The 12,379-nt window shown below is 41.2% G+C and overlaps 1 protein-coding gene across 2 annotated transcripts in view; it reads left to right on the forward strand.

Moving 5' to 3' along the window:
• The window catches only part of LOC136857520 (V-type proton ATPase 116 kDa subunit a 1), a 581,303-nt gene that overhangs the window by 78,023 nt on the left and 490,901 nt on the right, over positions 1-12,379 (forward strand). The window lies entirely within an intron of this gene.

The following is a 12,379-nucleotide window of genomic DNA, read 5'->3' on the forward strand; positions in this document are numbered from 1 at the left end:
TTCAGTCTGTCGATAAACACTCTAATGTACCTGTGAAATAACACAATAATAAAATTACATGTCTCGTTCTACAGGAACGCTCTCAGATTTTGTAGAATAACCTTTATGACATGGATATCTATGTACTAGTGGCGTGTACTGAACCCCATCTGCCCCAGCGCTGCTTTGGCAAATAAATTTGTATTAACATTTTCTTATAATTCCTTAGAATGCTTTTTATAAAGTTTAAAAAACTGCGAACATCTAAGTCAAGCCAAGTACTGTACAGCTGTTTCGACAATCCGCTCACACTACCGCAGTTCAGCTTCTCCAGCGAGCTGGGTTTCCTTGCCGGCGCGAAAGAGAGCTACCCCAGCGAAATTTAAGTCGCTTGATTGACGCATGCACTTGAAGCTTCCTTGTCCTGGGAGCGGAGCGGGGCTGTGGGTTCTACCCGGGCAGCAATTTACGGTGACAGGCCAGTTAGCTTAGGTAAAGGATGTTAGTTTTAATACTTGACTCTCTAAATGTTCAGAATCTACAAGAAATCAACATGTTAACAGTATAGCCACTTGCGCATCGTCTTGCTGATAAAAATAGAGCCAGTTTATGAAATCAGTTATAATATAAAAGAATATATTTTATGTTTGGATTTCGGAATGTAATCAAGTTTTTTCGAGCAATTAATTGATGGCACGTGTAGAATATGTTTTCCGATAGCCGCAGAAAAATATTTAGGTTGGCCAGTATGAACACAAAGTTAAGCGCTAAGTAAAAGAATTTTGTATTTGGTTGTCTGCGATGGTGGTATGTATTGAAATTTTTTTAGTGTTCCTCTCAGATTAGTGGTGAAGGTTCCGCGAGTTCTATGGCATTCTTCATGAATGTAACGTGTGTTTATAAGTCGTGACGAATATTTTCCCTCGTTTGTCGTTGATGCGCGTACACTCAGTAAGCGAGTGAAATTATGAAACTTTGGCGACGTTAAAATACCAGTTAAATTTTGCTGATTCAGTTTAGGTTAGGTTTTTAAGTAAAAAACAAATAGTTAGTCCCAGAGTAGTTTTGTGAAAACCATGACTGTACTAACACGAAGCGTCACCGGATGAAACTGTAAGTACATTGTTTAAAATCTTCTTAATTTATGATGGTGTAGTCACTGCCGTGAATATCTATTTGGAAATATGTGCGAGCGTGTGTTTGAAAATATTTTTGAAAGACCTTTCTCAGGTAGACATTTCCACGAAAAATGCAGCCTTATAAAATGGCGTATGGCGTTTAGTGCCGGGAGTGTCCGAGGACAAGTTCGGCTCGCCAGATGCAGGTCTTTTGATTTGACTCCCGTAAGCGGCCTGCGCGTCGTGATGAGGATGAAGACGACACATACACCCAGCTTCCGTGGCAGCGAAATTAACCGAAATTATCTACCTGTTCCAGCTTTGTATCATCAATCTGACATTCAATTCTATTGAATTCCTTACCTACTGACATCAATTTAGAAATTCGAATCGCTAATTTTCATACCATACTCATTGCACCTATTTTCAAGCTCCAAGATATTAGACTGCAGGCTTTCGCCACAATCTGCCATTAAGACCAAGTCGACAGCATAGGCCAGACTGCTTACTACATTTCCATCTAACTGAATCCCTCCCTGTCATTTTATACCTTTCAGCAGATGATCCATGTTAACTACGAACAAGGTGAAAGATTACAGCCTTTTTTAACCCCTGTAAGTACCCTGAACCAAGAACTCATTCTACCATCAATTGTCATTGTAGCTCAATTGTCAACATAAATGCCTTTGATTGATTTTTAATAATCTTCCCTTGATCCTATAGTCCCTCAGTAAGGCGAACATATTTTCCCTCGGTACCCTGTCATATGCATTCTCTAGATCTGCGAAAGATAAGTAGAACTGTCTATTCCTCTCGTAACATTTTTCAGTTACCTGGCGCATACTGAAAATCTGATCCTGACAGCCCCTCTGTGGTCTGAAACCACACTGGTTTTCATCCAACTTCCTCTCAACCATTGATCGCACCCCCCCCCCCCCCCCTTTCAAGATACCAGTGAATACTTTGCCTGGTATATTAATCACTGAGATACTTCGATAGTTGTTGCAATCCTTCTTGTACCGAGTTCGATAGCTGCAGTCGCTTAAGTGCGGCCAGTATCCAGTATCGGAAGATACGAGTAGTGCGTTGGAGCCCCACTGTCGGCACCCCTGAAGATGGTTTTCCGTGGCTTCCTATTTTCACACCGGGCAGATGTTGGGGCTGTACCTTAAATAAGACCACAACCGCTTCCTTCCCACTTCTGTGCCTTTGCTATCCCATCGTCGCCATAAGACCTATCTGTGTCGGTGCGACGTAAAGCAACTTGAAAAAAAAAAACCCCTTCTTGTTCCCTTGCATATGTGCAATTACTGCTTTTGTCCAATCTGAAGGTACCTTACCAACACTCCATGCTAATCTTACTACTCTATGAAGCCATTTCATCCCTTCCTTCCCACTAATTTCATCAACATCATTTTCCCCTCCCCGTGAGCTCCGTTGTTCGCGACACCACCGTGAAGTAGATAAATCCGTGTCCTCGTCCCGAGGTGGTGCATCTCTTCTTAGGCTCTGAGCAACTCTGACAAACAATGAAAGGGGAACTGCAACTCTACGTCAAAGGAATGTAACTTGTAGCCGCAACATCTTTGGCGAGCAAGGCCTACGGTAACGACTAATGTGACGTCACTTCCGCCCCACACTTTGTCACGTTACACAAATTTTCCGATGACCCCCAGCCGTAAGACATATTCATGTCAAAAGAGAGAAAGAGTAGTTGAAGTGGTGCGGCAGTAATGCTGGCTGGCTGATGTCAGTGTTGGTGTTGTGGATATCTATAGCCCCACACCTAAAACCTTGTACCGAAAAGCACATTTCAAACTCTCCACACCCACGTTTCACTCCTACTTTCCCCTAATATCGGAAGAGTAGGATCAAAGTCGCAAACACGTCCTTAAATAATTGCCAATCATTAAAACGATGAACTAGTGAAATCACCACCCAGTCGTCATGGGACATAGGTCCTAACTGTCGGTGCTCCCACCTTTCATTATCCACTTGTGTGGTCCCTTTCGGGAGGGGGGCACAAGGGGGAGTCGCATTGTCGAGTCCAGTTCAGAATATCGTCATGCTGGAATATTGTGTGTGTGCACTGCCTTGGAATACTGATTGGAATACTGTGTGGGTACCGTCGTGGAGTCAGTGTGTGGAACAGTTGTGAGTAGAGTTGGAGCAGTGTTAATTGAGGAGTATCGTAGTGTTGAGTTGTTGAGTAGTTCACTGTGTGGAGCGGCCGCGTGAAATGACAGTGTGAGTGGCGGACTTTCTCTGGAGTAGAGCCAAGGAACAGTCGCTGTGTGTTGTAGTGGTCAGCAGCCCTATGTTTGAGCCTGTCGGCGCGCAGCTGTTGTGTGTGAAGTGACTGAGCGTGCGGAGTGAAAGTGAAAGGAAGTTCTGTCAATAAGAATTATCACCGGGCGAGTTGGCCGTGCGGTTAGGGGCGCGCAGCTGTGAGCTCGCATGCGGGAGACAGTGGGTTCTAATCCTACTGTCAGCAACCTTGAAGATGATTTTCCGTTGTTTCCCATGTTCACACCAGGCAATTGCTGGAGCTGTAGCTTAATTAAGGCCACGGCCGCTTCCTTTCCAGTCCTAGCCCTTTCCTATCCCATCGTCGCCATAACACCTATCTGTATTGGTGCGGCGTAAAGCAAATAGCAAAAACAAATTAAAAGATTAGAATTATCGCCCGTTCCAAGTAAAGACTGCCCAGCTGCAGTCCTGGTGTGAGAGACGTGAAATGTGGTCATTCATGGTTGAATACAATTATGTGTACTAATTGTGTCATCATGAACTAAACCAAGTCAACAAAAGTTGGTATGGATTAGAATTTTTTCCACCACTGGTGTAGTAAAGGTACGCGGCTAAGGTACCAGTAGTTCGCTATAATTTGCATTTCTGCGCACCACAATTTTCTCAAATGTTCGTTGTTTGTTTATTAGTTGCCGTATATTTGTAAAACTCACTGAGACAAAATAATGACACCTCGCACAACGTGTTGCCACTTCGAAATCCAGAGCTACACTAATTGTTAGCCGCGCGGCACGGCGATTATAGTACGACAAGATGGCGGTTATTGCATCCTTCGATGACGTCATATCGACGCAAGACTCTTGCTGCTAGTTACATTGGTCCTTCACACAGTCGTCAAGCGTGTTGACTATAGTGTATCCCTACCTTACAAGAGAGTAAGTACCGGGCGAGTTGGTGCTGGTGCTGTACGTTAATTAAGGCCGTGGCCACATCCTTCCCACTCTTAGACCTTCCCTATCCCATCATCGCCATAAGACCCATCTGTGTCGGTGTGATGTAAAAGCAAAACTATTTTTTTAAAAGGAGTACGCCTTGAATGGGGCGCACTGATGCCAGATATACTGCATATACGAAGTCGGTTTAGGCCAGGCATATGATATGATGAAACTATTACACAGCCGTGTTTCCAGTGAAAATCCTCGGAATTTTCGTTATATTTTTTTGTTCCATATAATTCGATGTTTTACAAATGTTTTACTTGAACAAGCGCCAAAACTAGATTTTGAGATATTTCCACAAACGCAATATCCCTTGTATCAATTCACCTTTCGTGTGAAGTGTCCAGCTCCATGGCTAAATGGTTACTGTGCTGGCCTTTGGTCACAGGGGTCCCGGGTTCTATTCCCGGCAGGGTCGGGAATTTTAACCTTAGTTGGTTAATTTCGCTGGCACGGTGGCTGGGTGTATGTGTCGCCTTCATCATCATTTCATCCTCATCACGACGCGCAGGTCACCTACGGGCGTCACATCAAAATACCTGCATCTGGCGAGCCGAACTTGTCCTTGGACACTCCCGGCACTAAGGAAAAAGCCATACGCCATTTCATTCCATTTCCTGTGAAGTGTAAAGTATTATATACAAAAATAAAGATAAAAACATGACTTTTCTTGTTAATGTGTCAAAATGAGTAATATTTTAAAAATATGTTTGTAATCTGAGATCTGGTCATTTGACACTTTACTGCGATGCCTTCAGTTTTCTTTTGTTTTGCAACACTTTGCTAACCAACAAAATTGTTATTTTACGGATTCGATTTGACTTCTAAAAATTCTAATGGAAAGTCTAACTTCCCGATGAGCGACTTATATTCCTTTCCACCAGTAGAGCCATTCAAAAAGTTCCCGATGAAGGACTTCAATAAGGAATTGCTAAGCGGGAAATAATTCCATTGTGCAAAATACATGAATTCGCGCCAAAATATAGTAATTGTGAAAAATAGGCCTCGTATTAATTATTTATGTCTTTACATTTGAAATCATCAGAATAATCGGATGATATTGTTATTTTGTCTAAGACTGCAGAAGATCTGGAGAATGTGCTGAATGGTATGGACGGAGTCTTGTGTCAGGAGCACAAGATGAAAATAAATAAGTCCAAAACAAAAGTAATGGGGTGCAGCCGTACGAAGTCAGGGGGTGCAGGAAATATTAGATTAGGAAACGATGTCTTAAGGAAGTAGATGGATATTGTTACCTAACTAACGATGGCAGAAGTAAGGATGACATGAAATGCGGGCTAGCACAAGCAAGGAAGGCCTTTCTTAAGAAAGGAAAGTTGCTCACTTCGAACATTAATATAGGAATTAGAAAAAATGTTTTTGAAGACTTTTGTCTGGAGCGTGGCATTGAATGCCGGTGAAACATGGACAATAACTAGCTCAGAAAGAAAGAGAATAGAAGCTTTTGAAATGTGGTGTTACAGAAGAATGCTGAAGGGGTGGTGCATAGATCGAATCACGAATGAAGAGATACTGAATCGAATTGGTGAGGGGAGATCGTTGTGGCTAAATAGAATGATAGTACACATCTTATGCCTTTGCTGGCAGGACCTAGTGTTTACAGTGCACTATGTCTTCTGGTATGGGCCAGAGCAATCTTGTTACTTTCATTGATCTGTCTCAGCTTTATCCTTGGCTTTGACAAAATGAAAGTGACTGAGGTATGAGTGATGCTAGTAATGCCATTCCTTCTGCAGCCAGTCCCTGCTGTGAATGGTGTGAAAATATTGCTCATAGGGTAGGTTGTTGCATGCATTTCAGTGGGCTTGGCAGACTGATATGTAATAGCAACTTCTGGCACGGTGAGGAAAGCAACGGGAAACTACCTCACTCCTCATTTCCCTAGTACGCCTCTTCAGTGATGCCTAGGCCATCTATGACAGCTGATGGCGGAGCTGTTGAGAATCCAACCAGCCTTCGGGCTGAGGACTAAACATACATACAGTACACATCTTAAGACACCCAGGACTTGTGCAGTTGGTTTTTGAGGGAAGTATAGGGGGTAGGAACGGTAGGGATAGACCAAGGTATGAATATGGCAAGCAGATTAGAGCACCTGTAGGATGCAGCAGTTAATGTAGAAATGAAAAGTTTAAGACAGGATAGGATGGTATGGACAGCTGCATCAAACCAGTGTATGGACTGATGACTCAAACAACAACATAATCAGAAAGAGCGGAAAATTATAAGATCACGCAATAATTTAATTAGATGTACCACTTTTGATTATCGGAGAAAAGGCAACATCGCGCGGGTAGAACAGGGCGAAGCTAATTGCAGAACCTACGAGTGTGATAGAAATCAATCAATCAATCAATCAATCAATCAATCAATCAATCAATCAATCAATCAATCAATCAATCAATCAATCAATCAATCAATCAATCAATCAATCAATCAATCAATCAATCAATCAATCAATCAATCAATCAATCAATCAATCAATCAATCAATCAATCAATCAATCAATCAATCACCACTGATCTGCATTTAGTGCTATCACCAAGGTGGCAGATTCCCTGTCAATTGTTTGCCTAGCTTTAAACAAGTATTTTCAAAGAACTTTGGAAATTTATCGAACATTTCCCTTTATAATTTAATGCAATTCCTTACTTCCCGTCTTATAAATGAAGACTACTAGCAAACTACTGGGAGAGAACTGGCAACATGAGTACAATTGGTCTAAACAAAACAGTAACTGAATGGGTGGATATATTTCTAGAAAATAGAACTCAGAGAATTAGAGTAGATTATCTGACTATTAAGGGGAGAATTCCTCATGACAGTATTATTGGACCCTTACGTTTTTTATGAAAAAAATACGACTAAAGAACTGGAATCAGAGATAAAACTACTTGCGGAGGATGTTATACTGTATAGAGTAATACATAATTTACAAGATTGTGAGCAACTGCAAAAAAGACCTCGACAATGTTGTGAGATGGACAGCAAGCAATGGTACGATGATAAATGGGGTTAAAAGACAGGTTGTGAGTTTCATTAATAGGAAAAGTCCTCTAAAGTTTATTTACTACGTCTATGGGGTGGACGTTCCTTATTGGGGACACTGTAAGTACCTAGGGATGATCTTCGCTGGGTTAATCACACAAACGGGATTGTAAATAAAGGATACTTATCTCTGCACATCGTTATGAAGGTATTTAAGGGTTGTAGTAAGGATGTAAACGAGAGGGCATAAATCTCTGGTAAGACGCCAACTAGAGTATGGTTCCAGGGTATAGGACCCTCATCACGATTACTTTATTCCAGAACTGGAAAAATCCAAAGAAAAGTAACTCGGTTTGTTCAGGGTGATTTCCGGCAAAAGAGTAGTTTTACGAAAATGCTGCTAAGTTTACGCTGGGAAGACTTGTGGAAAAATTTATGAAACAGAGGAATGGCATGCTAAAGAAGAAAGTTACCTAACTTCCCAGCTACTTCCCGCCATTATTCAGGCAGACTGTTACACTCGGTACGACCGGGTGAGTTGGCCGTCACTCGGCGGCCCCGGGTTCGATTCCCGGCCGTGTCAGGGGTTTTTAATTGTAAATGATTAATATCCCTGGCCTAGGGACTGGTTGTTTGTGCCATCCTTAACGTTCCTTTCCTCATATTCAACAATGTACACTTCCGCAAATTCCAATTACACGCAGGTTCATAACATATGGTGCAAGTAGGGGCAAAATATCTTTATAGGTCGACACCCCGAACAAATAGCATTTAAAAAAGGCCAAGTCCGCTTCCTTCTCAGTCATAGCCCTTTACTATCCCATCGTCGCCATAATACTCGGTACTCAGCAGTAATCCTATATATCGGAGATGAGTGGCAACAGAAGACAAAGCACATCATAACAAACAATGGTCAATGTTTTATGAGCTTTCTATATTGCAGGCCTTCACATTTAGTTTTCTTTCGACTCTGTGATCTTAGGGCGAGCGTAGAGTGTTGTTCCTTATTCTCCGACTTTACATACCGATTTTCATTCAATGCTGTCAACCCATTTTCTCGTGACTCGGCACTGATAAGGACTTAGTAACAAAAATCCAAATTCATGAATATCTCTGTTCATAGCCGGTATGGTAACAATGCATAAGACATAAGTGATCGGAAATATAATACTATATAACTTTAGTTATGTAGTATTTATCGATACGACCACTAATAACTTAATTATTTGGGAATTAAATTTCAGGTCTACCCCTAAACTACCATTTCATTCAGCATGCATAAAATTATTTATGACCTAGATTATAGCGACTTTTTCCCTGACTTTGCATACCGATTTTCATTAACATAGGACCACGAATAACATAAATATTTGAGGATTCCATTGTAGGCCTTCCCCTAAACTTCCATTTTTCTCAGCGTGAATACAATTATTCATGGTCTAAATTGTAGCGACTTATTCTTCGACTTCCCCCACCGATTTTCGTTAAGATACGACCATTAATAACAAATATTTGAGAATTACATTTTAGGCCTTCCCCTAAACTACCATTCACTCAGCGTGAGTAAAATTATTTATGACCTAGATTATGACGACTTATTCCCCGAATTTGTATACCTATTTTCATTAAGATATGATCACTAATAACATAAATATTTGAGAATTAAATTTTAGGCCTTTCCCTAAACTACCATTTCAGTCAGCGTGAATAAAATTATTTATGGCCTAGATTGTAGCGACTAATAACCCGACTTTGTATACCGATTTTCATTAAATTCTCTTCAGCATTTCCTTGTTACTGTGGGAACGACTGTTACAGAAATACCATCCTTTTTAAAATTCTGAGCAATGTACAGACAAAAACTCTTATTTCATATATATAGATTATGATTTTTCATACCACATCTAACTCCATATTGTCTATTAAGGTAAAATCGCACTATGCATCATTGCATAATAAATAATATTCACTGACTGTATTTTTAAAAAAATGTATTATTAGCTAAGTCGTTAATGAAAATGCTGGGATAGCAGTGGCCGTGATCTTTATAATATGATCAGCCAGCGTTTGCCAGGAGTTGAGAACCATTTCGTCCTCACGTGATGAACTTCACCATCATCCAGTTCTTTGTGAGAGACTTGCCAACTTTTTGCCAGAAGCGTAATTAGCGCACCAGAGGAACAGGTTTGGAGTGTGGAGTACCGAAAGCTTCATCAGAAGACGAACGCTGAGCCGCCTTGACCAGTACACGGTGACTGGCCTGCCTTGGCCCCGATCTCCGGACCGATGGCCCACTTCAGCAGTGACCTCCGTTCAGCTCACCTCACACCGTGAGCGTGGGAGTGAGTTTCAGCAACGAACCATTCTCTGAACAGACTGCTCAAACCTTCTGTGCCGGCGTCGAGGTTAACCGGACTGAGAAACACAACATAACTCTCATGGTGACAGAAAGGGGGCGAGATAAATAGACACTGCATTTTTATGCTGTATAAATCACCAATATAATCATGCGACTATGATCCAAAAAATACTGAAATATGCATTTTAGTATGCATTTCTCATGATACAGAACACTTGTGTGAAATGCAAACGTAACATTCCTTTACTATACACGCGCGATTCACCCACACCAATACATAAAATCATGATAATGAAAAAACAACTGAATGTAAAACAAAACAATCACGCTATTTACAGCTGCGGCTGTTTCACTAGCACAAATAATCCATGCATAGTTGGTGAGACGTATCAATCTATTAGTGTTCATTGTTAAAACAATATGCACACTTCCCCTAGAAGAACTACAGTATGTTTTTTAATACACATGATAAATTAATTAGTGAGGGTGTAAGAAAACCGTGAAAGAACACATAAGTGAAGAAACACACTCAAATACACACTCCTCTTACATTTTCCACTACACACCCTACTTTTCCCATCCATAATTTTCTTTGCAGTACAGTCGAAGCTCGATATCTCGAACCTCCATTACTCGAATTTTCAGTATCTCGAAGTAACCTAAATTTCCCGGTCGTTTGTCCTATTCTTCATGTGTATTTATTTCTCTATTACTCGAAATTCGGTTACACGAATTTCTCGAAGCAAATATTTCCTCTCTTGAAGCAAAACATATTCTGTAACTCGAATTTTGTGCAACGTTAACTGTGCAATACGGTATTTGTAGTTTGTGAGGAACAGTTAAACAAGTAGAGAAAGGGTTACAGTGGTGCTGGGAGCTAATATGACCGGAACCAAAAAACTGAAACTCCTAGTGATCGGAATATCGGCAAAGCCTCGCAGTTTCTTGGGTGTGAATTACCGTAATTAACGGTCACGTACGAAAACAACCCCCGAAGTCGCGAATGACAAGCTCCATTTACGAATCTTGTAACAAACAAAAGAGACTAACGGATTTTTTTCCAGAGGTGTTAACGGAGGTATGTTTCTTGTTTCACTACTGTATCCTGTCTTCTAAAATGTGACTATAATATGAGTTATAATTTTTTTTTTTTTTTTTTTGCTAGTTGCTTTACGTCGCACCGACACAGATAGGTCTCATGACGACGATGGGACAGGAAAAGGCTAGGAGTGGGAAGGAAGCGGCTGTGGCCTTAATTAAGGTACAGCCCCAACATTTGCCTGGTGTGAAAATGGGAAACCACGGAAAACCATTTTCAGGGCTGCCGACAGTGGGGTTCGAACCTACTATCTCCCGAATAATGGATACTGGCCGCACTTAAGCGACTGCAGCTATCGAGCTCGGTAGTTATAATTAAAGTGATGCCGTAAAATAGAGTGTGTTTGTATATATTTAAATACTGTTAAAATAATGTATTCAGTATAAGCCCGTAGATACATATGATTCAATTATGTGTTATACATGCTCAAGAACGGCATTTTCTATACCTCGAAATTTCGATAGCTCGATAAAATTTAGCTCCCGAGGAGATTCGAGATATCGAGCTTCCGCTGTATTAAAACAGTCTTCTCCAAGTTTTCTGCTATAAATCTGTGGTGTTTATCTTTTAAAACTACCTTCAATGTGTAGAATGATCTCTCTACATCTACGGAAGTGACAGGACAGTGCTTGAATTCGGGAACGAGTGTACAGCAGGTGTTAAACATTCTGGTAGATCCAGATTATCAATAAACTCTTGTCCTCAGCTCGAGGTGGTGCAGCTCTTTTCAGGCACACCCCTAATGGAGGTGAGCTGCATGTACCAGTCCAACAACATACCAGCCCTCCTGCCATTCTTAAATTTCTGGCAGTACCGGGAATCGAACCCGGGTCCCGGAGGACGACTTTATAGCTACCATGATGTCGTAGCCGCCATGTCGTTCAAAGACACATGCGAAGTTTCCTGGGATACCTACCAATTCACGCTTCACGTTCTCCAAAAAGTCCAAGGAATCGCCAACACGCAACCTACGTGTTTCTAACTTCTTGACTGATTCTGGTATGATTTGAAAGTGTGTCTTGAAAAGTGCCAGTTCCCTTTGAACAGCTTCATTCCCTAAAGAGTTCACGACATTAATTACTTTACATTTTCTTGAATACTGCTTGTAAAACACATTAAAATATGCACACTAAAAGTCGAAAACATGCACAATAAATCCGAAATTTAAAATGTATGCACTAATCTCATGAAATGAAATGGTGTATGGCTTTTAGTGCCGGGAATGTCCGAGGACAGGTTTGGCTGGCCAGGTGCAGGTCATTTGATTTGACACCCCTAGGAGACGTGCGTGTCCTGATGAGGATGAAATGATGATGGAAGACGACACATACACCCAGCCCCCGTGCCAGCGAAATTAACTAATTATGGGGAAAATTCCTGACCCCGCCATGAATCGAACCCGGGACCCCTGTGACCAAAGGCCAGCACGCTAACCATTTAGTCATGGAGCCGGACACTAATCTCATATATATGCACTATTAAACTTAATAATTCATTCAATTTTATCTTCAAACCCATTTCCTTGTCGGTTTTGGAGGTCTACATATCGGCAAACAAAATATGCATT

This window comes from Anabrus simplex, chromosome 1, assembly GCF_040414725.1.
Source record: "Anabrus simplex isolate iqAnaSimp1 chromosome 1, ASM4041472v1, whole genome shotgun sequence".
NCBI lineage: Eukaryota > Metazoa > Arthropoda > Insecta > Orthoptera > Tettigoniidae > Anabrus > Anabrus simplex.